The sequence below is a fragment of the Salmo salar genome, chromosome ssa26 (genome assembly GCF_905237065.1).
Source record: "Salmo salar chromosome ssa26, Ssal_v3.1, whole genome shotgun sequence".
Classification (NCBI taxonomy): domain Eukaryota; kingdom Metazoa; phylum Chordata; class Actinopteri; order Salmoniformes; family Salmonidae; genus Salmo; species Salmo salar.
Window position 1 is genome coordinate 4,685,051 of NC_059467.1, and position 27,463 is coordinate 4,712,513.

General features: G+C 41.6%; 1 long non-coding RNA gene across 1 annotated transcript in view; it reads left to right on the plus strand.

The window, feature by feature from the left end:
• Positions 1-25,703, plus strand: part of LOC106587050 (uncharacterized) — a 52,226-nt gene extending 26,523 nt beyond the window's left edge. Inside the window, exons 4-5 of the long non-coding RNA XR_001324350.2 lie at positions 25,063-25,158; positions 25,352-25,703. This is a non-coding gene — a long non-coding RNA (uncharacterized lncRNA). The remainder of the gene's footprint in view (positions 1-25,062; positions 25,159-25,351) is intronic.
• Positions 25,704-27,463: the final 1,760 nt, after the last annotated feature.

The window sequence follows — 27,463 nt, forward strand, 5'->3', positions numbered from 1 at the left end:
CAATCCAAGCGTGGGCCGCGCCGGAGATGCCCAACTATGGCTTGGGAGCAGTATTTCGATGTCTGGATGAGAAGCGTGCCTAAAGTAAACTGCCTGTTACTCAGGCTCAGAAGCTAGGATATGCATATAGTTGGCAGATTTGGATAGAAAACACTAACATTTCCAAAACTGTTAAAATAATGTCTGTGAGTATAAAACCTGTGGAAAATCCATCCAGAAAGTGGAATTTCTTTTGATGTGGGTATTTTCAATTCAATGCCTATAGAGTATCTAATGGGTTAGGACCCAGATTGCAGTTCCTATGGCTTCCACTAGATGTCAACAGTCTTTAGACATTGTTTCAGGCTTGTTTTCTGAAAAATGAAGAAGAATGAGACCTTTTTGTCAGTGTTCTGAGGAAGAATGCAGTGCTGGTTTTGCGCGTTACCGAGAGTGCGCACTTCGTTGTTTTTCCTTTCTATTGAATACGCTATTGTCCGGTTTAAATATTATCGATTATTTAGACAATTGAGAACCTGAGGATTAATTATAAACATCGTTTGACATGTTTCGACGAACTTTACCGGTACTATTAGGATGTATTCATCTGCGTGTTTTGACCGCCTTGGAGCCAGTGGATTACTGAACAAAAACGCGCCAACAAAACTGAGTTTTTGGGATATAAAGAGGGACTTTATTGAACAAAACAAACATTTATTGTGTAGCTGGGACTCTTGTCTCTGCAACCATATGAAGATCTTCAAATGTAAGTTAACCTCTATGGGCTAGGTGGGACGCTAGCGTGCCACCCGTGGTGCACTCCATCAACAGCAGGTACATTTCAAGAGCGGCAAATTTGAATCCAAATAAATGTCAAAATTCAAATTTTTCAAAAATACAACTATTTTACACCATTTGAAAGATAAACATCTCCTTAATCTAACCACGTTTTACGATTTCAAAAAGGTTTTACGGCGAAAGCATAAATTTAGAGTATGTTAGGACAGTACATTTACAAGAGTTGTGTGTAATGTTTTGTCAAGTCAAAGACAGGGTCACCAAAACCATAAAACCAGCTAAAATGATGCACTAACCTTTTACAATCTCCATCAGATGACACTCCTAGGACATTATGTTAGACAATGCATGTATTTTTAGTTCTATCAAGTTCATATTTATATCCAAAAACAGCGTTTTACTATGGCATTGATGTTGAGGAAATCGTTTCCCTCCAATAACCGGCAGTCAAGTCAGCGTCACAAATTAAATAATTAAAATTAGAAAACATTGGTAAAATATTATATTGTCATTTAAAGAATTATAGATTTACATCTCTTGAACGCAATCAACTTGCCAGATTTAAAAATAACCTTACTGGGAAATCACACTTTGCAATAATCTGAGCACTGCGCCCAGAAAAATACGCGTTGCGATACAGACTAGACGTCATGTTGGGGAGATCTAAAATCGAAAATACTATGTAAATAATCCATTACCTTTGATTCTCTTCGTCAGATGTCACTTCCAGGTATCACAGGTCCATAACGAATGTAGTTTTGTTCAAAAAAGCTCATCATTTATGTCCAAAAATCTCCGTCTTGTTAGCACATGATCTAAGCCAGCCGGACTTCTCGTCATGAACGAGGGGAAAAATATATTTCCGTTCGTTCAAACATGTCAAACGTTGTATAGCATAAATCATTAGGGCCTTTTTTAACCAGAACATGAATAATATTCAAGGTGGACGAATGCATACTCTTTTATAACGTATTGGAACGAGGGTACCCAACATGAACTCGCGCGCCAGGTGTCTAATGGGACATCATCGTTCCATGGCTCTTGTTCGGTCAGATCTCCCTCCAGAAGACTCAAAACACTTTGTAAAGGCTGGTGACATCTAGTGGAAGCAATAGGAAGTGCCAAAATATTCCTCAGCCCCTGTGTTTTTCAATGGGATAGGTTTAAAGTCAATACAACACATCAGGTATCCACTTCCTGTCAGAAAATGTCTCAGGGTTTTGCCTGCCAAATGAGTTCTGTTATACTCACAGACACCATTCAAACAGTTTTAGAAACTTTAGAGTGTTTTCTATCCATATATAATAAGTATATGCATATTCTAGTTACTGGGTAGGATTAGTAACCAGATTAAATCGGGTACATTTTTTTTATCCAGACGTGCAAATGCTGCCCCCTAGCCCTAACAGGTTAATTCTATCGCTATTTCTGACTTTTGTAATTCCTTTACTTGGTTGTAAAATGTTTGTATGCTTTTGTAAGCGGGGCGCTGTCCTCAGATAATCGCATGGTATGCTTTCGCCGTAAAGCTATTTTGAAATCTGACAAAGCGGCTGAAGTTAATCTTTAAGCCGATGTATAACAGTTGTATTTTTTATGAATGTTTATTATGACAATTTCTGTATTTTGAATTTGGCGCTCTGCAATTTCACCAGATGTTGTGGAGGTGGGTTGCTTGCGGAACGCCTGCGTTTTCGCAGCAATATGTTATGAGCTTTGTCTTCGCCTGCCCTGCTATGCTCTCCGGCACGAGATCGACGTGCTCTACACTTTGGTGTTGAGGAGGAGCAGCCTCAGGATGAACATTCACAAGCAGATGTTCAGTCACTGTATGAATATTAAATATGGGTTAAGCATATTCATTTTTTTCCCCTCTAGTAAAACTTGTTGTTCAACCAACCACCACCAATACTGCAATAAAATAGACAACTATTACATATTGGCCTATGTGTTTTCTTGCTGTGTTTTCATCCAGTAAAACTGTTAAAGAGTGTATGCTAGCATACAAAAGCTGGCCTCAATCTTCAGCTCGAAAGATGTCCAGTTCCAGTTATGATATTGGCAAATACTGTTTGTGGTTTCTGAAAGTACAGAATAAAGAGGAATTATTAGTAATTAGAATACAAGGATATAGCAATAAATCAATATTACAAAGTAACAAACACTGCTATAAAAACTGTATATTGCATTGACAAAATCACAAATTTGACTTACAACAGTAAGAAACAGCAACTTTTGAGCTCCACAGGGGGGCAAGGCAGGGCAGAATAGAACAGAGCTATGCTAAATAGGCCAAATGAAAACAAACCATGGTCATATTTTTTATTTATTTAACTAGGCATGTCATTTAAAAAAAGCCAGACTATGGTTTGCAACTGCACATGGGGACAAAGATTGTACTTGTTGGAGAAATGTCCTCTGGTCTGATGAAACAAAAATAGAACTGTTTGGCCATAATGACCATCGTTATGTTTGGAGGAAAAAGGGGGAGGCTTGCAAGCCGAAGAACACCATCCCAACAGTGAAGAATGGGGTTGGCAGCATCGTGGGAGTGCTTTGCTGCAGGAGGGACTGGTGCACTTCACAAAATAGATGGCATCATGAGGGAGGAAAATGATGTGGATATATATTGAAGCAACATCTCAAGACATCAGTCAGGAAGTTGGTCTTCCAAATGGACAATGACCCCAAGCATACTTCCAAAGTTGTGGCAAAATGGCTTAAGGACAACAAAGTCAAGGTGTTAGTGGCCATCACAAAGCCCTGACCTCAATCCTATAGAAAATTTGTGGGCAGAACTGAAAAAGCGTGTGCGATCAAGGAGGCCTACAAACTGACTCAGTTACACCAGCTCTGTTTATTTATTTATTTATTTTATTTCACCTTTATTTAACCAGGTAGGCAAGTTGAGAACAAGTTCTCATTTACATTTGCGACCTGGCCAAGATAAAGCAAAGCAGTTCGACACATACAACAACACAGTTACACATGGAGTAAAACAAATGTGAGCAAATGAGGTGAGATAAGGGAGGTAAAGGCAAAAAAGGCCATGGTGGCAAAGTAAATACAATATAGCAAGTAAAACACTGGAATGGTAGATTTGTAGTGGAAGAAAGTGAAAAGTAGAAATAGAAATAATGGGGTGCAAAGGAGCAAAATAAATAAATACAGTAGGGGAAGAGGTAGTTGTTTGGGCTAAATTATAGATGGGCTATGTACAGGTGCAGTGATCTGTGAGCTGCTCTGACAGCTGGTGCTTAAAGCTAGTGAGGCAGATAAGTGTTTCGAGTTTCAGAGATTTTTGTAGTTCGTTCCAGTCATTGGCAGCAGAGAACTGGAAGGAGAGACGGAGAAAGGAGGAATTGGCTTTAGGGGTGACCAGAGAGATATACCTGCTGGAGCGCGTGCTACAGGTGGGTGCTGCTATGGTGACCAGTGAGCTGAGATAAGGGGGGACTTTATCAGGAGGAATGGGCCAAAATTCACCCAATTTATTGTAGGAAGCTTGTGGAAGGCTACCCGAAACATCTGACCCAAGTTAAACAATTTAAAGGCAATGCTACCAAATACTAATTGAGTGTGTGTAAACTTCTGACCCGCTGGGAATGTGATCAAAGAAATAAAAGCTGAAATATATCATTCTCTCTCTTATTCTGACATTTCACATTCTTAAAATAAAGTGGGGATCCTAACTTACCTAAAACAGAGATTTTATACTTGGATTAAAATGTCAAGAATTGTGAAAAACTGAGTTCAATGTATTTGGCAACGGTGTATGTAAACTTCCGACTTCAAGTGTATGTACCGGTATGTTGTTAGCTAGCTACCTAATGTTAGTTGGCCACTTATACATCAAACTTGCCAGTATATTAACTACAGGATATCTAACTACCTACCCAACATTTATTTACTTATTATTCCCGTCATTCTTAGCTAAGCTAAATGTATAGTTGTTGTGCGTTCTCAATGGACTTCCAGGTGCTTTCGTAAATTTGCTCTGGCTATTTACTCTGATTTCAGAGCACTCTCGTCTGAGTGTACCGGACCGCAGAATAATTAATTTACGAGCGCTCAACACAAGTTGAATATGGCCGATTGTCAGTAAACGTCGGTAAAAAAAAGCTTAGTTAAATTGTTACCTGCAGCACATTTACAGTCACCAACGCTCTGGATAACATCAAAACAGCCTTTCCAGCTCTGTCAGTTTCTTGATCTGTTCACGATCAATTTTCACTGAAGCAGCAACCACAGCCTTCCAAATGCTGTTCAAATAGGTGTATTGTCTTCTCTCACTGTAAATCTCACTTTTGGAGAAGGGCCCACAAGTTCTCAATAGGATTTAAGTCAGGTGAGGAAGGGGGCCAGGTCGTTATTCAGGCATCTTTGAGGCCCTTGCTGGCTAGCCAAGCAGTGGAGTCCTTGGATGCATGTGATGGAGCAGTGTCCTGCATAAAGATCATGGCCTTCTAGAATGCTGAGGACTTCTTCCTGTACCACTGTTTGACGAAAGAATCTTCCAGAAACTGGCAGTAGGTTTGGGAGTTGAGTTTCAGTCCATCTTCAACCCGAAAAGGTCCAACTACCTCATCCTCAATGATAGCAGCCCATACCAGTACCCCTCCTTCACCTTGCTGGCATCTGACTCAAAGTGGTGCCCTGTGTCCATTATTGATCCAGCCATGGGCCCATCCATTTGGTCCATCAAGAGTCACTTTAATTTCATCTGTCCATAAAACCTTTGAAAAATCTGTCTTCAGGTATTTCTTTGCCCAATCTTGACGCTTCAACTTGTGAATCTTATTCAGTTGTGGTCTTGTTTCAGTCTTCTTGACCTTGGCCATGTCTCTGAGCACTTGACACCTTGTACTTTTGAACATTCCAGGTAGGTTGCAGTTCTGGAATACGGTGGCACTGGAGGATAATGGGTTCCTGGTAGTTTTCATGTTTAATTCTTCTCAAGTCTTTTGCAGTTAATTTGCGCCCCAGTTGACTATTCACAACAAAACGTTTGATTGTCCGGTGGTCACGCCTCAATAGTTTAGCTATTTAAAGAGTGTCGCATCCGTCTGAAAGGCATTTTACATTTTTGGCTTTTCAGTGTCAGTTAAATCTCTTTTTTGGCCCGTTTTACCTGAGGTAATGAGGCTGCCTAATAATTATGCACGCCTTGATATAAGGTGTTATTCACTTTCGCCACACCCTCCCTCATTACACAAATACATATCACCTGAAAATGATTAAATCCAATAAGCATTCAAGTTTATATGGTTTAGAATTCGAAAATGTGAATAGAAATAATGATAATATCAGAATACTCACTTGCCTAATAATTGTGCACGCAGTGTACAAATAGATTGTCAGCCAAGGAGGAAATTCTTTCCACAATCTTGTGCATAGTAAAATACATGACCACATCAGTACAAATAATCAAATACAGTGTCAAGAAGCCGGGTAAACATAACAGTGAGAAGACAACAATGTGTCAACTGTTGTGTGTTGACTGTTAGATCCCTATTAAAACATGCTAATCTTCAGCCATTTTGTGTGATGCATGCTGTTGTCATCACAAAGTTCTACTGTAACGTTATTAGACCTAATCATTCATTAACCCCTATCTGACTGAGGAGAGGATATGCATAGTGAATGTGTGCGTGTGTGAGGGAGAGTGAGTAGGGCCATCGTTCATTAGAGTAAAGCACAATCAGCGGTAAACTAAGCATGGAGGCCTGGCTCATTATGGTTTATTTAAAACAACACAGCACCTCATTCCAAATCTACTCTCTGCCATATGTATACAGTAATTAGTGAAGTGAGGAGGAGGTGGTGAGCTGCTCTGTGTGTGCGTTCGTGTGTGTGTCTGCCAAAAGTACCTGTGTGTGTGCGTGCGTGTTTGTGAGTGAGCATGTGTGTATGACGATTTTCATTTTGCGTTTTGCCTCAGTTCTGCCCCTACAACTAAGGATCTAATCAATCTGCCGGCTATTAAGTTTGTTAATTGATAATGCATACTAATTAGCTCTGGCTCTGTTTCCACGGTTACACAGAGACGGTGATTGTAGGCAGGGCTCCAAATGGACTTTTAAAGCAGCGAGCGTGAGGTGAAAGCCACCAGGCCATCACACACATGTGGAGGCTCCTCAGAGGAGGAAGGGGAGGACCATCCTTCTCAGTGAATTTCATAAAAATTAAAATTGTGAAACATTTCAAGAGTTTTTTAAAATTTGTTGATCAAACTATACGGAATATATTCACGTCACCAGATAAATTATTAAAACACACAGTTTTGCAATGAAGGTCTACAGTAGCCTCAGCAGCACTCTGAAGGGTAGAACCATGGTGTGGCCTGAGGACAGCTAGCTTCCGTCCTCCCATGGGTACATTGAATTCAATTCAAAACCTCGGAGGCTCATGGTTATCACCCCCTTTCATAGACTTACACAGTAATTATGACAACTTACGGAGGACATCCTTCAACCTATCAGAGCTATTGCAGCATGAACTGATATGTTGTCCACCCAATCAAAGGATCAGAGAATGAATTTAGTACTGAAAGCATAAGTCACAGCTAGCTAGCACTGCAATGCATATAATGTGGTGAGTAGTTGGCTCAAAGAGAGAGAAAGACAATAGTTGAAGAGTTTTGGATGAATTAATTTCTTCAAAAATGAAGGAGAAGAGAGCAATATTTTGTCATGTTTTTAACTTTCACTTACATGGCTAGCAAATGCAGTTACCTAGTTTGGCCTACTCAGACACCTGGCTCAAACGGAGGGATGCTATGTTAGCTAGCTGGCAATGATTATCCTACACTGGAACTCTTCTAAGTCAAGGTAAGCTTTTGGTTTTAATTATTTATTGCCATATGGGCCCGCCGGTGTAACTGCTAAACTGCTTACTGACTGTACACTGTACTGCGTGATTGTAGTGGGTTTACTATCACGTTCGATTTTTAAGCTACGTTGACTATGACGTTACTTTAGGTATGATGACTATGATGAAGGCTGTTTGTTGCGGTCAGCAATTATTATATAGTTTGGCTTGCAAAGGTTTGTTCGCCTGGTCACAGACAGCTGATGTGTTGTGAATTGAGTTCCACAAGCGAAGGGAAAAGCTGAGAGGAGGAGAGCGTGTAGATGCGAGAAGGAATACAACATGGCTGCTATGAAAGTGAACTGTGTTTACGTGTGATCAGGAGTGTATTCATTCCGCCGATTCTGTTGAAAAACGTTTCTTAAACTGAAGCAAACGGAACGAAACTGGGATAAACATACCTGGATTAGGCCAATACAGACTCTCGTTTGGAACTTTTAATGATTACACACATTTTTCTCTTCACCTGTGTGCACCTACAGTGCGTTGTAAACTTTTATTCACAGGCTAGGTTGTAGCAACCTCATGATGGGTATAGGCTACACACACACACAGACACACACACACACACACACACACACACACACACACACACAGTACCAGTCAAACGTTTGGACACCTACTCATTCAAGGGTTTTTCTTTATTATTTTTTTTATTATTTTCTACATTGTAGAAGAATAGTGAAGACGTCAAAAATATGTAATAACACATTTGGAATCATGTAGTAATGATGAAAAAAATTGTTAAACAAATGAAAATATATTTAATTTTTGAGATTCTTCAAAGTAGCCATCCTTTGCCTTGATGACAGCTTTGCACACTCTTGGCATTCTCTCACCCAGCTTCACCTGGAATGCTTTTCCAACAGTCTTGAAGGAGTTCCCACATATGCTGAGCACTTGTTGGCTGCTTTTCCTTCACTCTGCAGTACAACTCATCCCAAACCATCTCAATTGGCTTGAGTTCAGGTGATTGTGGAGGCCAGGTCATCTGATGCAACACTTCATCACTCTCCTTCTTGGTCAAATAGCCCTTACGCAGCCTGGAGGTGTGTTGGATCATTGTCCTGTTGAAAAATAAATGATAGTCCCACTATGCGCAAACCAGATGGGATGGCATAGTGCTGTGGTAGCCATGCTGGTTAAGTGTGCCTTGACTACTAAAAATATAAAAAATATATTTATATAAATGCTATTAGTCAATCTGTTTAAAAATTATGTATTTCATCTACACTACATGACCAAAATCATTAATATGGAGTTGTTCCCCCAATGATGCTACCACAGCCTTCACTCTTCTCGGAAGGTTTTCCACTAGATGTTGGAAAATTGCTGCGGTAACTTTCTTCCGTTCAGACACAACAGCATTAGTGAGGTCGGGCACTGATGTTGGGCGATTAGGCCTGGCTTGCAGTCAGCGTTCCAATTCATCCCAAAGGTGTTCGATGGGGTTGAGGTCAGGGCTCTGTGTAAACCAGTCAAGTTCTTCTACAACAATCTCGACAAACCATTTTTGTATGGAGCTCGCTTTGTGCACAGGGCCATTGTCATGCTGGAACTGGAAAGGGCCTTCCCCAAACTGTTGCCACAAAGTTGGAAGCATAATCGTCTAGAATGTCATTGTATGCTGTAGCGTTAAGATTTACCTTCACGGAAACTAAGGGGCCTAGCCTGAACCATGAACTTTACAGTTGGACAGTAGAATTCTCCTGGCATCCGCCAAACCCAGCTCTGTCGGACTGCCAGATGATGAAGCATGATTCATCACTCCAGAGAACGCATTTCCACTGTTCCATAGTCCAATGATGACGAGCTTTACACCACTCCAACCAACGCTTGGCATTGCGCATCCTCATCTTAGGCCTGTGTGCGGCTGCTCAGCCATGGAAACCCATTTCATGAAGCTCTCAACGAACAGTTCTTGTCCTGACCTTGCTTCCAGAGGGAGTTCGGAAGTCGGTAGTGAGTGTTGCAACCGAGGACAGATGATTTTTACGCGCTAAACGCTTCAGCACTTGGTGGTCACGTTCTGTGAGCTTGTGTTGCCTACCACTTCACGGCTGAGCCGTTGTTGCTCCTAGACCAAGGGGGGGGGCAAAGTACGGCCCGCGTGCCGAACCTCGCCCATCTTGCACTTCAATCCGGCCCCCGAGACAATACATTTTAGTCTTTTTTTTATTATAATAATTTTATTATATAATTTCTCCCCAATTTCATGGTATCCAATTGGTAGTTAGTCTTGTCCCATCGCTGCTACTCCCGTACGGACTTGGGAGAGGCGAAGGGGTGAGAGCCGTGTTTCCTCTGAAACACGACCCAGCCAAGCCGCACTGCTTCTTGACACAATGCCCGCTAAACCCAAAAGCCAGCTGCACCAATGTGTTGGAGGAAACACTGTACACCTGGCGACCGTGTCAGCATGCATGCGCATGGCCCGCTACAGGAGTCGCTAGAGCGCGATGGGACAAGGAAATCTCGGCCTGCCAAACACTCTCCTAGCCCGGACAACGCTGGGCCAATTGTGCACCACGTCATGGGTCTCCCAGTCACGGCCAGCTGTGACACAGCCTGGGATTGAACTCGGGTCTGTAGTGATGCCACAAGCACTGCGATGCAGTTCCTTAGACCGCTGCACCAAGGGCAGAAATTTCATGAATTGACTTTTGGAAATGTGGCATCCTATGGCGGTGCCAGGTTGAAAATCACTGAGCACTTCAGGAAGGCCATTCTACTGACAATGTTTGTCTATGGAGATTGCATGGAGTTGTGCTCGATTTTATACACCTGTCAGCAACGGTGTGGTTGAAATAGCCGAATCCACTAATTTGCAAGTGTGTCCACATACTTTTGTATATATAGTGCATATTCGGATGATACTATTATGTACTCAGTTTCCCCAACTGCTGACATGGCTGTGACAAGATTTTGCAGTTGTGCTGGAAGCCCTTATTGATTTAAAACTTGTACATATTATGGACAAAACTAAATGCATGTTGTTTTCAAGTTCTCGTAAGATTGTCTCAGATGGGGTAAATCTTCACTCATTGGATGGTTCTATAATCGAATGAGTCCCTGCATACAAATACCTTGGTATTTGGATTGACAACGATTGATCGGAACAGGAGACAAAGGGCTGTGAGACATGGGTTTGATTCTAGACACATGAAAAGTGGGATGTATACTGAGGGTACGGGGCAACAGAAGACAAACAGTAGAGGGGCTAATGATCTTGGAGATTGGGAAAGGGCCGATAAACCGGGGGAAAGTTCCTGGGTGGACAGCCATACCCTCTGTCCGAGACAATACCAGGAAGCCAAGGTCCGGTGGCGGTCCACTTCTCGTCAATACCTGGAGGTGGTCTTGAGAAGAGCAGACCGCACTCTCTTCCAGGTATGATGACAGCGGCAGACAAACATCTGGGCCGAGGGTATGCCGACTTCTTCCTCTTGCTCCGGGAAGAGTGGGGGCTGATAACCCAGGGAACACTCAAAGGGCGAGAGACCCGTGGCAGAACAAGGAAGGGTGTTGTGGGTATATTCAACCCACACTAGTTGCTGGCTCCAGGTTGTGGGGTTGGCGGAGACCAGGCAACGAAGAGTCATCTCCAGGTCTTGGTTGGGTCGCTCCGACTGGCCGTTGGGCTTGGGGTGGAACCCAGAGGACAGGTTGGCCGACAACCCAATGAGTGTGCAGAACACCTTCCAGAACCAGGACGTGAACTGAGGACCCCGGTCGGAGAACATGTCCACTGGGAGTCCATGGATCTGGAAGATGTGCTGCACCATGAGCTGGGCCGTGTCATTGGCAGAGGGTAGCTTGGGGAGAGGAATGAAGTGGGCAGCTTTGGAAAACCAGTCCACTACTGTCAGGATGGTGGTGTTGCCATCAGACGGGGGGAGACCCATGACAAAGTCCAGGGATATGTGAGACCAGGGACAGTGAAGAAAAGGCAAAGGTTGAAGGAGACCAGCCGGAGCTTGCCGGGGATTCTTGTTCTGCACACAAATCGTCCATGTAGCAACGACCGCAGAGACGTCAGGAACCGTGGTAGGCCACCAAAAGCGTTGTCACACAAAGGCCATGGTCCGAACGGGAGCCTGGGTGGCAGACAAGCTTGGAGGAGTGGGCCCACTCCAGAAAATAGGATCAGACAGCGTCAGGAACAAACATCCGTTATCTGGGAACACTGCGCCTCACCAATGTGCTTCCCTATTCCCCAGAGTGCCGTTGCCAGGCACAAGGTGGGAAGTATGGTGTTTGGTTCCGGGGGTGTAGCCGTGGTCCTATAGCGGCGTGACAGTGCTTCCGACTTGACATTCTTGGATACCGGTCGGTATGATGGGGAGAAGTTGAACCAGGTGAAAAGCAGGGCCCACCTAGCTTGCCTGGAATTGAGACGCTTGGTGGTGCGAAGATATTCCAGGTCCTTCTGGTCTGTCCACACAATGAACGGATGTTCCGCCCACTCCAGCCAGTGCCCACTCCAGCCAACGCCATCTTCACCGTGAGAAGCTCACGATTGCCCACATCGTATTTCCTCTCCGTGGCATTGAGGCAATGGGCGAAGGCGCAGGGATGAAACTTGAGGTCCAGAGGCGATGTCATTTACAAAATAGCCTCCAACATTCTACTCAGCAAATTGGATGCAGTCTATCAGTCACCAAAGGATGGATGCAGTTTTGTCACCAAAGCCCCATATACTACCCACCACTACGACCTGTATGCTCTCGTTGGCTGGACCTCGCTTCATATTCATCGCCAAACCCACTGGCTCCAGGTCATCTATAAGTCTTTGCTAGGTAAAGCCCCACCTTATCTCAGCTCACTGGTCACCATAGCAGCACCCACCCGTAGCATGCGCTCCAGCAGGTATATTTCATGGTCACCCCCAAAGCCGATTTAAAAATAACCTTACTGGGAAATCACACTTTGCAATAATCTGAGCACTGCGCCCAGAAAAATACGCTTTGCGATACAGACTAACCGCCATGTTGGAGAGATCTAAAATCGAAAATACTATGTAAATAATCCATTACCTTTGATTCTCTTCATCAGATGTCACTTCCAGGAATCCCAGGTCCATAACAAATGTAGTTTTGTTCGAAAAAGCTCATAATTTATGTCCAAAAAGCTCCGTGTTGTTAGCACATGATCTATGCCAGCCGGACTTCTCGTCATGAACGAGGGGAAAAAAAATATTTACGTTCGTTCAAACATGTCAAACGTTGTATAGCATAAATCATTAGTGCCTTTTTTAACCAGAACATGAATAATATTCAAGGCGGACGTTTGCATTCTCTTTTAAAACGTTTTGGAACGAGAGTACCCAAAATGAACTCGCGCGCCAGAGTCTAATCGGCCACCACCGTTCCAAGGCTCTTGTTCGTTCAGTTCTCACAGTATAAGACTCAAAACACTTTCTAAAGACTGGTGACATCTAGTGGAAGCCATAGGAAGTGCTCAACAATTAATAAGCCCCTGTGTGTTTCAATGGCATAGGCTTAAAGGTAATTCAACACATCAGGTATCCACTTCCTGTCAGAATTTGTCTCAGGGTTTTGACTGCCATATGAGTTCTGTTATACTTACAGACACCATTCAAACAGTTTTAGAAAATTCAGAGTGTTTTCTATCCAAACCTGAACAATAATATGCATATTCTAGCTTCTGAGTTGGTGTAGGAGGCAGTTAAAAATGGGCACATATTTTTTTCAAAATTCTCAATACTGCCCCCTAGCCCCAAGAGGTTTTAAACCCCTGGATGCCATTTTTCATAGTGCCCTTCTTTTTATGAAAGGAGACAGTTGTATTACTCGTCACTGTATTCTTTACTAAAAGGTTGGCTGGACCTCTTTGAAGTCACGTAGTTCACATCATTACGCTATTTTTGTTTACAAAGCCCTGCTCCACAAACTTCTGACTTAATATCACTGTTAAGATTTAAAAATACAAGTTATCTAACCCGTTTACAGGGTTTGTTAACTCCGGAGACTCCCTTGGTGTCTAGTGAGTTAGGTAGATCTGCCTTTGGTTTCCGTGCTCCTTGCATGTAGAATGAATCTACAACGCACTTTAAAATTGAAGGATTTGGTGCCTCTAGGACATTTCAGACGGTTGTTAGGGGACATTTTTACTGAAGAATGTGTCTGTTATTTATTATTGTGTTTAGCTTTTTGTGTGTTGTTGTGCACAATAATAATGTGTATATGAATGTGTAGTTTAATGTGTTCATTGCATTTTGATGTGTATTGTGACGCTATACAGGGCTCATCTGGAAAAGAGACCTTGTTCTCAGCATTGACTGTCAAAATAAAGAAAAACATTTTTTTTTTTGAAATACAAATAATACACTGAGGTTCAAAGTGGCAATGCAACCTCGAAGGCAAATGGAGAAATTTGCCATAAATGCAGGCAACAGAGATTAAGAAGTGTGTTGCCGTTTTAATTATGGAGTGTTTTGCCGCCTGTTAGCTGTCAGTCAAACTGTGTAAATGTTAAACCGAATTTAAGCTTAGGCATTAACTGAGTGGTTAGGGTTAAGGTTTGGGATAACCCTTACAAAAAAAGACGTGTAAAAAATTACGTGAGAATAAACAAATGGTTTTGAACCATAACCGACTCATGTCCGCTACAGTTTCACCTGTGCATTTTCCCATTTCAATGTCAATTTAAACAGAATAAATAAGGAGATACGGAGAGTTATCTTCTTTTCACTGGGTTTCTCAGAATACTGACTGTTCAAATCAAATTCATCTCTTTTTGCAAAATTATATGTTGACATTACATGTAACAAAAACCAATGGACAGCTCACAATAACATAAGCAAAATATCAAGATAGGATAAAACATTATCTATTAACATTAGATAAACATTTCATAAAAAGTAATCTTCTAAATTACCTATCATTAGTGTGGTTCACATCTACACATTTATAACAGAAATAAAATGTAATTCTCAATGACTTGCTTACAAAAGTGAGCTACAGTGAGGGAAAAAAGTATTTGATCCCCTGCTGACTTTGTATGTTTGCCCACTGACAAAGAAATGATCAGTCTATAATTTTAATAGTAGGTTTATTTGAACAGTGAGAGACAGAATAACAAAAGAATCCAGAAAAACGCATGTCAAAAATTTTATAAATTGATTTGCATTTTAATGAGGGAAATAAGTATTTGACCCCCTCTGCAAAACATGACTTAGTACTTTGTGGCAAAACCCTTGTTGGCAATCAGAGGTCAGATGTATCTTGTAGTTGGCCACCAGGTTTGCACACATCTCAGGAGGGATTTTGTCCCACTCCTCTTTGCAGATCTTCTCCAAGTCATTAAGGTTTCGAGGCTGACGTTTGGCAACTCGAACCTTCAGCTCCCTCCACAGATTTTCTATGGGATTAAGGTCTGGAGACTGGCTAGGCCACTCCAGGACCTTAATGTGCTTCTTCTTGAGCCACGCCTTTGTTGCCTTGGCTGTGTGTTTTGGGTCATTGTCATGCTGGAATACCCATTTTCAATGCCCTGGCTGAGGGAAGGAGGTTCTCACCCAAGATTTGATGGTACATGGCCCCGTCCATCGTCCCTTTGATGCGGTGAAGTTGTCCTGTCCCCTTAGCAGAAAAACACCCCCAAAGCATAATGTTTCCACCTCCATGTTTGGTGGAGATGGTGTTCTTGGGGTCATAGGCAGCATTCCTCCTCCTCCTCCAAACACAGCGAGTTGAGTTGATGCCAAAGAGCTCCATTTTGGTCTCATCTGACCACAACACTTTCACCCAGTTGTCCTCTGAATCATTTCAGATGTTCATTGGCAAACTTCAGACGGGCATGTATATGTGCTTTCTTGAGCAGGGGGACCTTGCGGGCGCTGCAGGATTTCAGTCCTTCACGGCGTAGTGTGTTACCAATTGTTTTCTTGCATGGAGCCCCAGGCCGAGGGAGATTGACAGTTATTTTGTGTTTCTTCCATTTGCGAATAATCGCACCAAGCTGCTTGGCGATGGTGTTGTAGCCCATTCCAGCCTTGTTTAGGTCTACAATCTTGTCCCTGACGTCCTTGGAGAGCTCTTTGGTCTTGGCCATGGTGGAGAGTTTGGAATCTGATTGATTGCTTCTGTGGACAGGTGTCTTTTATACAGGTAACAAACTGAGATTAGGAGCACTCCCTTTAAGAGTGTGCTCCTAATCTCAGCTCGTTACCTGTATAAAAGACACCTGGGAGCCAGAAATCTTTCTGATTGAAAGGGGGTCAAATACTTATTTCCCTCATTAAAATGCAAATCAATTTATAACATTTTTGACGTGTTTTTCTTGATTTTTGTTGTTATTCTGTTCAAATAAACCTACCATTAAAATTATAGACTGATCATTTCTTTGTCAGTGGGCAAATGTACAAAATCAGCAAGGGATCAAATACTTTTTTCCCTCACTGTAGCTAGTAACTTTTTCACTCCGTCAAAACAAACAAACAAACATCAAAACAAAGTCAAAATGACCAGAAAAGTCTTCACAGTTTAGTTAAACATGTTATCTCCATGCATACAAATTGGACAACAGGATAAAAAAAGGAGACATGGAAGAGCTAGCTTCTCTGTTCTTTTCATTGGACTTCTTCCAACTATCAAGGATCAACATATGAAGAAGAGAGGTGTGCGCCTGCAGCAGTAACACATGCAGTGCCTCCCCCTAGTGGTAGCGCTAAGTGTTCATGTATATCAATGCAACACCATGGAGGACTACAATAATAATGTGTGAATGGCTCATAAATAAGAAATAATCATATTTAACACACTTAAATCAACATACTCAACTAACATATTTAGAAATTCCACATGTGGAAACATTGCTACTGTAACATGTTCATCACCATCTTTTGACATTTGACTATTTCACCGCCACATGCAACTTGCAGTTACACATGTGAAAGTATGATTTTAACCTCTATGGGCTAGGCGGGACGTAATCGTCCCACCTACGTAACAGCCAGTGTAATCCAGTGGCGCGATTTTCAAATACCTTAAAAATCCTATTACTTCAATTTCTCAAACATATGACTATTTTACAGCTATTTAAAGAAAAGACTCTCGTTAATCTAACCACACTGTCCAATTTCAAAAAGGCTTTACAACGAAAGGAAAACATTAGATTATGTCAGCAGAGTACCCAGCCAGAAATAATCAGACACCCATTTTTCAAGCTAGCATATAATGTCACAAAAACCCAGAAGACAGCTAAATGCAGCACTAACCTTTGATGATCTTCATCAGATGACACACCTAGGACATTATGTTATACAATACATGCATGTTTTGTTCAATCAAGTTCATATTTATATCAAAAAACAGTTTTTTACATTAGCATGTGACGTTCAGAACTAGCATATCCCCTGCAAACTTCCGGGGAATTTACTAACAATTTACTAAATTACTCACGATAAACGTTCACAAAAAGCATAACAATTATTTTAAGAATTATAGATACAGAACTCCTCTATGCACTCGATATGTCCGATTTTAAAATAGCTTTTTGGTGAAAGCACATTTTGCAATATTCTAAGTACATAGCCCAGCCATCACGGGCTAGCTATTAAGACACCCGGCAAGTTTAGCCTTCACCAAAATCAGATTTACTATTATAAAAGTTTGATTGCCTTTTGTTGTCTTCGTCAGAATGCACTCCCAGGACTGCTACTTCAATAACAAATGTTGGTTTGGTCCAAAATAATCCATCGTTATATCCGAATAGCGGCGTTTTGTTCGTGCGTCCCAGACACTATCCGAAATGGTAAATCAGGGTCTTGCGCATGGCGCAATTCGTGACAAAAAAATCTAAATATTCCAATACCGTACCTCGAAGCATGTCAACCGCTGTTTAAAATCAATTTTTATGCAATTTATCTCGTAAAAAAGCGATAATATTCCGACCGGGAATCTCCTTTTCGGCAAACAGAGGAAAAATCACAAAGACGGGGGCGACCAGTGCACGCGCCTAAGCCCACAGTCCCTTGATCGGCCACTTGAGAAAGGCGATAATGTGTTTCAGCCTGGGGCTGAAATGACGACATTCAGGTTTTTCCCTGGCTCTGAGAGCCTATTGGAGCCGTGGGAATTGTCACGTTACCGCAGAGATCCTTTGTAATTCAATGAGATGTCAAAGAAAGACAATAAATGGTCAGACAGGCCACTTCCTGTAAAGGAATCTCTCAGGTTTTGACCTGCCATTTGAGTTCTGTTATACTCACAGACACCATTCAAACAGTTTTAGAAACTTTGGAGTGTTTTCTATCCAAAGCCAATAATTATATGCATATTCTAGTTACTGGGCAGGAGTAGTAACCAGATTAAATCGGGTACGTTTTTTATCCAGCCGTGTCAATACTGCCCCCTAGCCCTAACAGGTTAACAGGGAGTTTTCTTACATGTGAAACTGCAAATTATATTTTCACATGATTGGTTATCACATGTGAAACTGCATATTTGACTTCCAAATGTGAAACTGCATTTTCGATTTTGTGAAAACATGAAAACGTTATTCTCCTCACGTGAAAAGGTGGTGTTAACGTGCGGACTCTAAACTCACATGTGAACAACTGACCTCACAACTGACCTTGTTTTCACATGTCAAAATGTCAGCTCAACATAAAAACAGCTGTCACAGGTGAAAATGCAATTTCACATGTAAAAATGTGATGTTAATTCATGTATCTTAGTCATTGGCAAACACACCTTCTGGTGAAACCAATGAAGTGTATTGATTTTCAAAAATAGCTTGCATTCCCTTTGAAATAAATGTTATTTCCTCCCTAATCACTCCATCCTTGACTCAATCTTTAACTATCTTCCAATGCAAATGAGCAAAATAAATTAACATTGAAAACAATAGGCCACTGTAGCAGGGAACATAGATTACTCACAGAGTGCTGAAATGACAGATATCATCAATTTAAGTGATAATAAAGGCATAATAACAATCTAAATATTGCAGCATCTTTACGGTTGAAGCTGGGCAAAAACTGTCCATTAATCTGAAGCCTAATGGGAGATTTGAAATACAAAGCAGTTAGCAGAGGCCCTGCATTACCCAACATTCTCATTCACTCGACTTGCCAATATTTTAAAGCCATCTATCCTGTCATTTTTTGTCTGCAGATAGACAGACAGACACATGCACACACCCATGCACTCACATGGTAAACCTCTCCTCTCTCCCTCCTATCTTCTCAGGGAGGGACCCTGTGATAGAGTTATCAGCTTTAAAACACACTTATCTCTACTTGTGAACAAACCCACACACCATGCCTCACACACCAAACCCCCTAAATGATTAGCTGTATATCTTTGCACAAGGTCAAAGGGATACAGAAGGTACATTAAAATCTGAAGGGTCAGCGCTTTTTACTTTCTATCTTCTTTATACCTCCCTGAGCAAGATACAAAGAAGAAGGGAGAGATGGGGGGAGGTGGGGTGCCCAGGGAAAGAGGGACAGAGAGAGACACAGAGAAAGACACACTGAGTATACAAAACATGAAGAACACCAGCTCTTTCCATGACATACACTGACCAGGGGAATTCAGGTGAAAGCTATGATCCCTTATCGATGTCAATTCTAAATCCACTGCAAACAGTGTGGCTTAAGGGGAGGAGACAGGTTAAAGAATGATTTTTAAGCCTTGAGACAATTGAGACATGGATTGTGTATGTGTGCCTTTCAGAGGTTGAATGAATGCTAGGTCAGGTGAACAAAAGGACTTGAGTTACTGTATGTTGTTACACCATGAGACGTTAATCATGAAACATACACCCCTGCCCTTCTTCTTCCCGGAGAGATGTTTATTCCTGTCGGCGCGACACACAAAGAATCCAGGTGGCTGTACCGACTCCGACAGCATATCGCGAAAGAACCATGTTTCCGTGAAACAGTATGTTACAATCCCTGATGTCTCTCTGGAAATGAATCCTTGCCCTAATTTCGTCTACCTTGTTATCTAGAGACTGGACATGAGAGAGTAATATACCCGGAAGCTAACTACCAATTGGATACCACAAAATTGGGGAATAAAGGGCTAAAATAAAAATAGGTAACCCTTTATAACATGGCTATTTTAAAAGATATCACAAAGACCTACATAAGTGTTACTAATGCTCTCCTCTTTCTGGGGGACCGAGTTTTCAAATCAGTGGAATGCCCGATGGAAGCTAAGGAGATGGAGAAACTTCTGGTGTTTGATTGCAAATAATGCAGAGGTAGTCAAAAAAAGAATACACAGAAGAAGGCTGTTGTATAAAACACCTGTCTCCGGATTATATCTTCAAACTAAGGGCAACCATGGACTCCATGATGGAGAATGAGAAACGTTCATCCATGTATACGGGTAAGAGATTCTACCTAGCAACATTTTCAGATATTATACGTGTCTAATTTTGTCAGAAAGTCGTTTTCATTGCAAGTTAAAGCATACTGTTAGCTAGCTAGCTAATGTTAGCTGGCTGGCTCGCTAGCTAACGTTACGTGTACGATCTGTGTAGTAATATTATTTGGATCTCAGAGCCATTTGCATTCCTAGTTATTGCCTGACGTTAGCTAGCCAGCTAACATTGAACCTAGGTAGTTGGTTAGCTTTCGCTAGCAGCAGATTCATGTAGGGTAGTAACGTTATACATTGTTATTATGGTACATTGTTTAGCTAGCCAGTGTAAGAATATTCAAAGATAAATACACAACGCAGGAGACTAAAGGTCAAGAGGGAATTAATGATGAATGGAAATATTTTTTTTTCTGTAATGGGGAACTGAAGATTAAGTGATTTCACTCACTGTAGTAGTGGACGTGTACAGTGGTGAGTCATCAGTATACAGAGACACACTTTACTCAAAGCCAGTGGCATGTCATTAGTCAAGATTGAAATAAGTAAAGGACCTAGACAGCTGCTCTGGGAAATTCCTGATTCTACCTCGATTATTTTGGAGAGGCTTCCTTATGAACGGGTAACTCTTTATCCACAATATAGCAGGAGGTGTAAAGCCATAATACATACATTTTTCCATCAACAGACTATGATCGATAATGTCAAAAGCTGCCTGAAGTCTAACAAACAAGTTCTCAATGTTTTTATCATCAATTTCTCTCAGCCAATCATCAGTTATTGTGTAAGTGCCGTGCTTATTGAATGTCCTATAAGCGTGCTTAAAGTCTGTTGTTAATTTGTTTACAATAAAATAGCATTGTATCTGGTCAAAGATTATTTCTCAAAGTCTACTAAGGGTTGGTAACATGCTGATTGGTCAGCTATTTGAGCCAATAAAGGGGGCTTTACTATTCTTGGGTAGTGGAATGACTTTTGTTTCCCTCCAGGCCTGAGGGCACACACTTTCTAGTAGGCTTACACTGAAAATACGGCAAACAGGAGTGGCAATATCATCCGCTATTATTCTCAGTACTTTTCCATCCATGTTGTCAGACCTCGCTTGTCATTGTTGATAGACAACAATAATTTTTTCACCTCCTCCACACTCACTTTACGGAATTCAAAATTACAATGCTTGTCTTTCATAATTTGATCAGTTGTACTTGGATGTGTAATGTCAGTGTTTGTTGCTGGCATGTCATAGTTAAGTTTGATTATCTTGTCAAAGGATTTATCTAAGTTATTTTCAGATATTGTCAGAATATGAACATTACTAACACATTTTTGATTTTATGAACCTTATTCCTTATGTTAACCTGGGCTATTTTTAACACTTTTCTGGGATGCTTGATTGTTTTCATTGCTTTATTGGAAAGTTTAGCAGAAGTAGACATGCTCATGTTATTTACTGTATGTTAATGCAGGGTGATCTGTACACAGTGGACTTCCTATGAGGGCACACCGCCTCAGTGCTAACAGTATAACTCTGGTTCATAGGCACATGATTACTGCATACAATAGCTGTAGGATCAGCAGAGGCATTCAGGGCAGTTAGAGGGACATAAATTAGGTTACTTACATTGTGTCTTCCAATGCCCTTGGGATGATGTACATTTGCTGAAGCATTATGACAACTCAGCGACACAATGGTAGGGATTAATTGAGCTGGGCTTGGGTCATTAATAAGTCACTGTCTTAATGCAGCCTTATAATGCTGTGAAAGGTTCCAGGAACCCAAATGATTTGGGTGGATCCCATCCTCCTTATAAAATTAGCTTTATTTTCAGAAAGTTTCAAACTTGTCAATAAATGTTAGTCCCACTAACCTGCAATAGTCACGTATCAAGTTATGGAGGGCTAAAAGTCTGCTGAAATGTTCTATGCCACAATATAGGGAGGGCACAGGGCAAGATATTGTGGGGCATTTGTTGGTGTCAAGCAGAGACCCAATCAGTTCTTTAAAATCCATCTTCAGCTGTTTTGAGCTGCCCTACATAATCTAATTGAATCCCACATAAACTATGATAGACTCAGTTTCCTGATGCAGGTTAACATGTTTGGGAGCAGCTTAGCAGTTGCAGACACAGGCAGTCTCAGCGATGAAGGTGCAGATAGATCATGCACCAGGGAGCCGAAGCTATTCCTCTTGTCAGTCTGCTCCTGACCTCTCGCAGACACTGCAGTCAGCTTAGCAGCATGCCGCTGCCTTTGGTTTCCACGACTTGTGACATGGGACCAGCGCTGATTGGAACAATCCTCTTGCTGTTCTCCGTCTACTTCACAAAAAAATGGAGGAGCAGATGGAGATGATATCCTTGGCAGGCAAGTTCCAAGGCAGCACAGGCCATTCGGATAGGGACAGATGACAAGGCGGGGACACATCCATCAAGCCCGAGCGGCATCTAGCCACAGGAGTTGAGAACGAGAAGGTTTAAATTTGAATTTGCTTGCTTAGGATAGCCACCTCATTCCTGTAATCCACCACAAGCAAACAATTTCCCCATTAGAACTCTGGATTGTCAATATTGTCCTGGACAAAAGGGCTGGAAATGTTCATTTGCTATTCCAGGCAAAGCGAGCTCCATTGCAACCTAGCTAGCTAGCTGGCTAGTTGGTAGCAGGTTTTGACACAAACACTTATGAACAAAATAAAATTAAAACAAAAAACATTGGAAACAACAGGCCGAAACAACAGGTTAAGGCGCAGGAGGTATGCAAGTTACCTAGCTAGCTAATAAGCTAGAAACAAACCAAAACATTGTTTAGAAAGTTGCTTTTAGTTGCCTGGTTTGCTAGAATGACATATCAAAATCAAATCAAATCAAATGTATTTATATAGCCCTTCTTACATCAGCTGAGATATCAAAGTGCTGTACAGAAACCCAGCCTAAAACCTATATACTGAATACATTTTTAAACGGATGGGTTTATTGGTGTTAAAATACACCAGTTATGCTATTTTGGACTACCAGGCTGCTGATGTCATGCAGCCTGTCGTTTTTATGTTTATACTTTTTCATAATGACAACGACAAGTTTGATGTCGGACGACAATAGGATGTCCATGATGTCACTGTGATAACTGTATACAGACATGTTAACCTGTCTGGGCTAGGGGGCAGTATTTTCACGGCCGGATAAAAAATGTGCCCGATTTAAACTGGTTACTACTCTTGCCCAGAAACGGGAATATGCATATTATTAGTAGATTTGGATAGAACACACTCTGAAGTTTCTAAAACTGTTTGAATGGTGTCTGTGAGTATAACAGAACTCATATGGCAGGCAAAAACCTGAGAAAATTCCAAGCAGGAAGTGGCCTGTCTGACAATTTGTAGTTCTTCTTTCTAGTCCCTTTCGAAACTATATATATAGTATCTCTGGGGTTACGTTGCACTTTCTAAGGCTTCCATTGGCTCTCTAAAGCCTTCAGAAAGCAGATTGAGGCGCCTCCTGTCTCTGGGCAGAGTATGGTAGCTCAGTTTGTCAGTGGTCTGCCTGGTGACTAAGAGATTGGATATGCGCATTCACGAGACCACGCTGTTTTTCATTTTCCTCTTTGAATGAATACACTATTGTCCGGTTGGAATATTATCGCTATTTTACGAGAAAAATACCATAGAAATTGATTTTAAACAGCGTTTGACATGCTTCTAAGTACGGTAATGGAACATTTTGATTTTTTTTGTCTCGAAATGCGCTCGCGCGTTACCCTTTAGATAGTGACCTGAACGCATGAACAAAACGGAGGTATTTGGACATAACTATGGATTATTTGGGAAAAAAACATTTATTGTGGAAGTAGCAGTCCTGGGAGTGCATTCTGACGAAGATCAGCAAAGGTAATAAAATTTTTCTAATACTAATTCTGAGTTTAGTGTGCCCCGAAGTTGGCGGGTGTCAAAATAGCTAGCCATGATGGCTGAGCTATGTACTCAGAATATTGCAAAATGTGCTTTCGCCGGAAAAGCTATTTTAAAATCTGACATAGCGATTGCCTAAAGGAGTTCTGTATCTATAATTCTTAAAATAATTGTTATGTATTTTGTCAACGTTTATGATGAGTAATTTAGTAAATTAACCGGAAGTTTTCGGTGGGTATGCTAGTTCTGAACATGCCACGCCAATGTAAAAAGCGGTTTTTGATATAAATATGAACTTGATTGAACAAAACATGCATGTATTGTATAACATAATGTCCTAGGAGTGTCATCTGATGAAGATCATCAAAGGTTAGTGCTTCATTTAGCTGTGTTTTGGGTTTCTGTGACATATATGCTTGCTTGGAAAATGTCTGTGTGATTATTTTGGGCAATGTACTCTCCTAACATAATCTAATGTTTTGCTTTCACTGTAAAGCCTTTTTGAAATCGGACAATGTGGTTAGATAAACGAGAGTCTTATCTTTAACATGGTGCAAAATAGTAATATGTTTGAAAAATTGAAGTTTTCGGTTTTTCGAGGAGTTTGTATTTCGCGCCACGCCCTATCATTGGACATTGGAGCGGTGTTCCGCTAGCGGAACGTCTAGATGTAAGAAGTTAAAGAGCAACTGCCCCTAAAAACCCAACTAATCCCCTTGAAAATGGCCTATGTGGCATCGATATCAGTCAGAAACATTTATTCTAGTATCAAGATAGACTACAAAGTGTAAATACGGAAGAAAAAGAAATGTATGCACTCAGTGCTGTAAGTCGCTCTGGATAAGAGCATCTGCTAAATGACTAAAATGTAAATGTAAATAAGATCATTTGGGTAATAAAGTCAGTCTTGTCTAAAATAGAGTTTAGAACCTGAGTGTGTCACAAAAAATACATGAAGGTTGGGTTTGGACTACAATTATGTAAACAATTCAGGACCACTTTTGCCAAGCTCCATGTGAAAATTGCCCCTCCACTCACTGCGCTTCCCGTCATTGAATGTGGCTCCGTTGTTCATCTCCCCCAATGCGTTCAAAGGATCACGGTCGTTTGAGACTCAAAAGCCTTATACGGTTCAACAATGCATGCTTCCAGCAGGATGACCTGCCGACTATGTTTTGCATGCCCTGCCGAAGGACCTTAGTACACTACCATGTGGAATAGGTGGTTGCAGTTCGTTGGTCCCCAATGGTGGTGAGTATACCGGTAGCTAGACCATAGACTGCCGGTTTTGTATCTGGTTATGAATATTTTGATAATCATTATCACCATCATCGCTAGCATAGCTGACATTCGTCTGACCTCATGACACTGTTTTTTGTCATATATCACCTATTCTAACTGCCATTGGTAATAGAACAGTGACTATGTGTGTATGTGTTCACAGATACCAGTATGGAGCCAACACTTGGGAGATTTGCAAGAGTGATGGTGTCCAGACTGACAGACAGGCTTGATGCTGATGTCTCTGAATGTAGAGAGAACTTGCATTCAGTAATAAAATTATACAAGACAATTCTATAACATTTTATAGTATTTTCTTATTATTGAATCGAATGGTATGACGACTGACATGTTTGGCAAGGTAGCCCAGACAAAATGTTGATAGATCCAGTATCTGTGAATGACAATAAAAGATGAAAGACAAGTGTAATATTTGCATATTGTTATATGAGCAGAACACTGCTTCTACAATATTATGTGAAGAATGTATTATTCTACATGGAACTGTTTTTTTTGTTGGTGTTTTACCACCTTTTTCTCCCCAATTTCGTGATATCCATTTGTGATCTTGTCTCATCAGTGCAACTCCCCAACGGGCTCAGGAGAGGTGAAGGTCGAGTCATGTGTCCTCCAAAACATGACCCGCCAAACCTCGCTCCTTAATACCCACCCGCTTAACCCGGAAGCCAGCTGCACCAATGTGTCGGAGGAAACACTGTTCAACTGACGACCGGAAGTCAGCCTGCAGGCACCCGGCCCGCCTCAAGGAGTCGCTAGAGCGCGATGAGCCAAGTAAAGCCCCACAGGCCAACCCTCCCCTAAACCAGACGATGCTGGGCCAATTGTGCGCTGCCCTAAGGGACTCCGGTCACGTCTGGTTGTGACACAGCTTGGGATCGAACCCGGGTCTGTAATGACGCCTCAAGCACCGCAAGGCAGTGCCTTAGACCGCTACGCCACTCGAGAGGCCCTACATGGAACTGTTACACTTGAAAGTTATCAAAACACTTTGGTTAGAATATCTACATAAGTTCAGCAATTGCATTCTTCTCATATTGCTCTGTAATGAGAAGAGTGCCATCCTCCTGCATCTCTGCCTGCAGTTACTGTACTCTGCCTGCTGGACCAATGAGGCAAACTCTGTCATATCCAGGATGGAGTGGCATGCACTCCACCCCTCCTGCCACATGACTGCACATGTCCATAACCCGTAATACATTACAAAGATGGAAGGGACTTCATCACCCACTGGAAACTTGAAGAGCTGTGCATGTCAGTGTGTTAGACAGCCAAATCCTTAGATGTGGGAAAATAGACCATAGAAATAGAAATGCCATTTTAGTTCTGGTTAGACAGCTGAAGTTGTACTCTACACCAACTGATTTTGATTTGTTAGGTAAAGTGTAGGCATACTGTCTTGATAAGCACATCAATATGATATTTACAGCAGAAAATGTTATGTGTTCGGAACATCCATAGAATTTTGGTTGATGTATCTACACTCAAGCTGGGTGATGTTTGTGCAATGTCCACATGTATCCTACACCTGTGGGGATATTAGTTATGGGATTCGTCTCATGGGAAAGATCTAACAGCTGACTGAAGAACGCGGGCAATTAACTCGCAGTAGTTTTGAATTTCCATGGTAACATGACGTGATGAAACGTTAAGTCTAAGTTACAAGCTACTTTCGTAAGATGTGGTATAACGTCTTATGAAACACATTCCAGACACTGGCTCTTGCTATCTTGCCATAAATTATTTGACAGAGAAATATCAGTTAAATAGGATAGTTGCTGAAGCAATCACCAAGCTATGCTAGCTAGCTGCTGTCAGCTTGGCTAAACACAAGGTCAGTTCAGGCTTTAGCCTACACATAGATCTGAATCAGCTGACCATCTTGAGATGGCGAGGCAGTCAGGAGGGGAAGTCCTCAAACTTGTTCTCTCCATAGCAAAGCTAGCTTAGCTTATCTTGCTGTACTCACTACTGAAACGTGTTTGTTGTGATTGAATGGCAAAGACACACCTAAGAAACACCCACATCAAACCTCTCCCCCCCAATGCAAATCTTGTTTGGTTTCAGTCATGGCCGCTGCATTTGTTAATGACCAAGACAAAAAAATGAGGCCAAATCAGGAGGTGCAGTTCTCCTTTAAGCTTGCCAGCTTTGAGTGCACAACGGTCCATCAGTTCTCAAAGTAGCTATCCACTCCGATTGATCACCCTGGTCTTTCCACATCCTTCATACAACTCCCTTTTGGCTGGCCAAACAT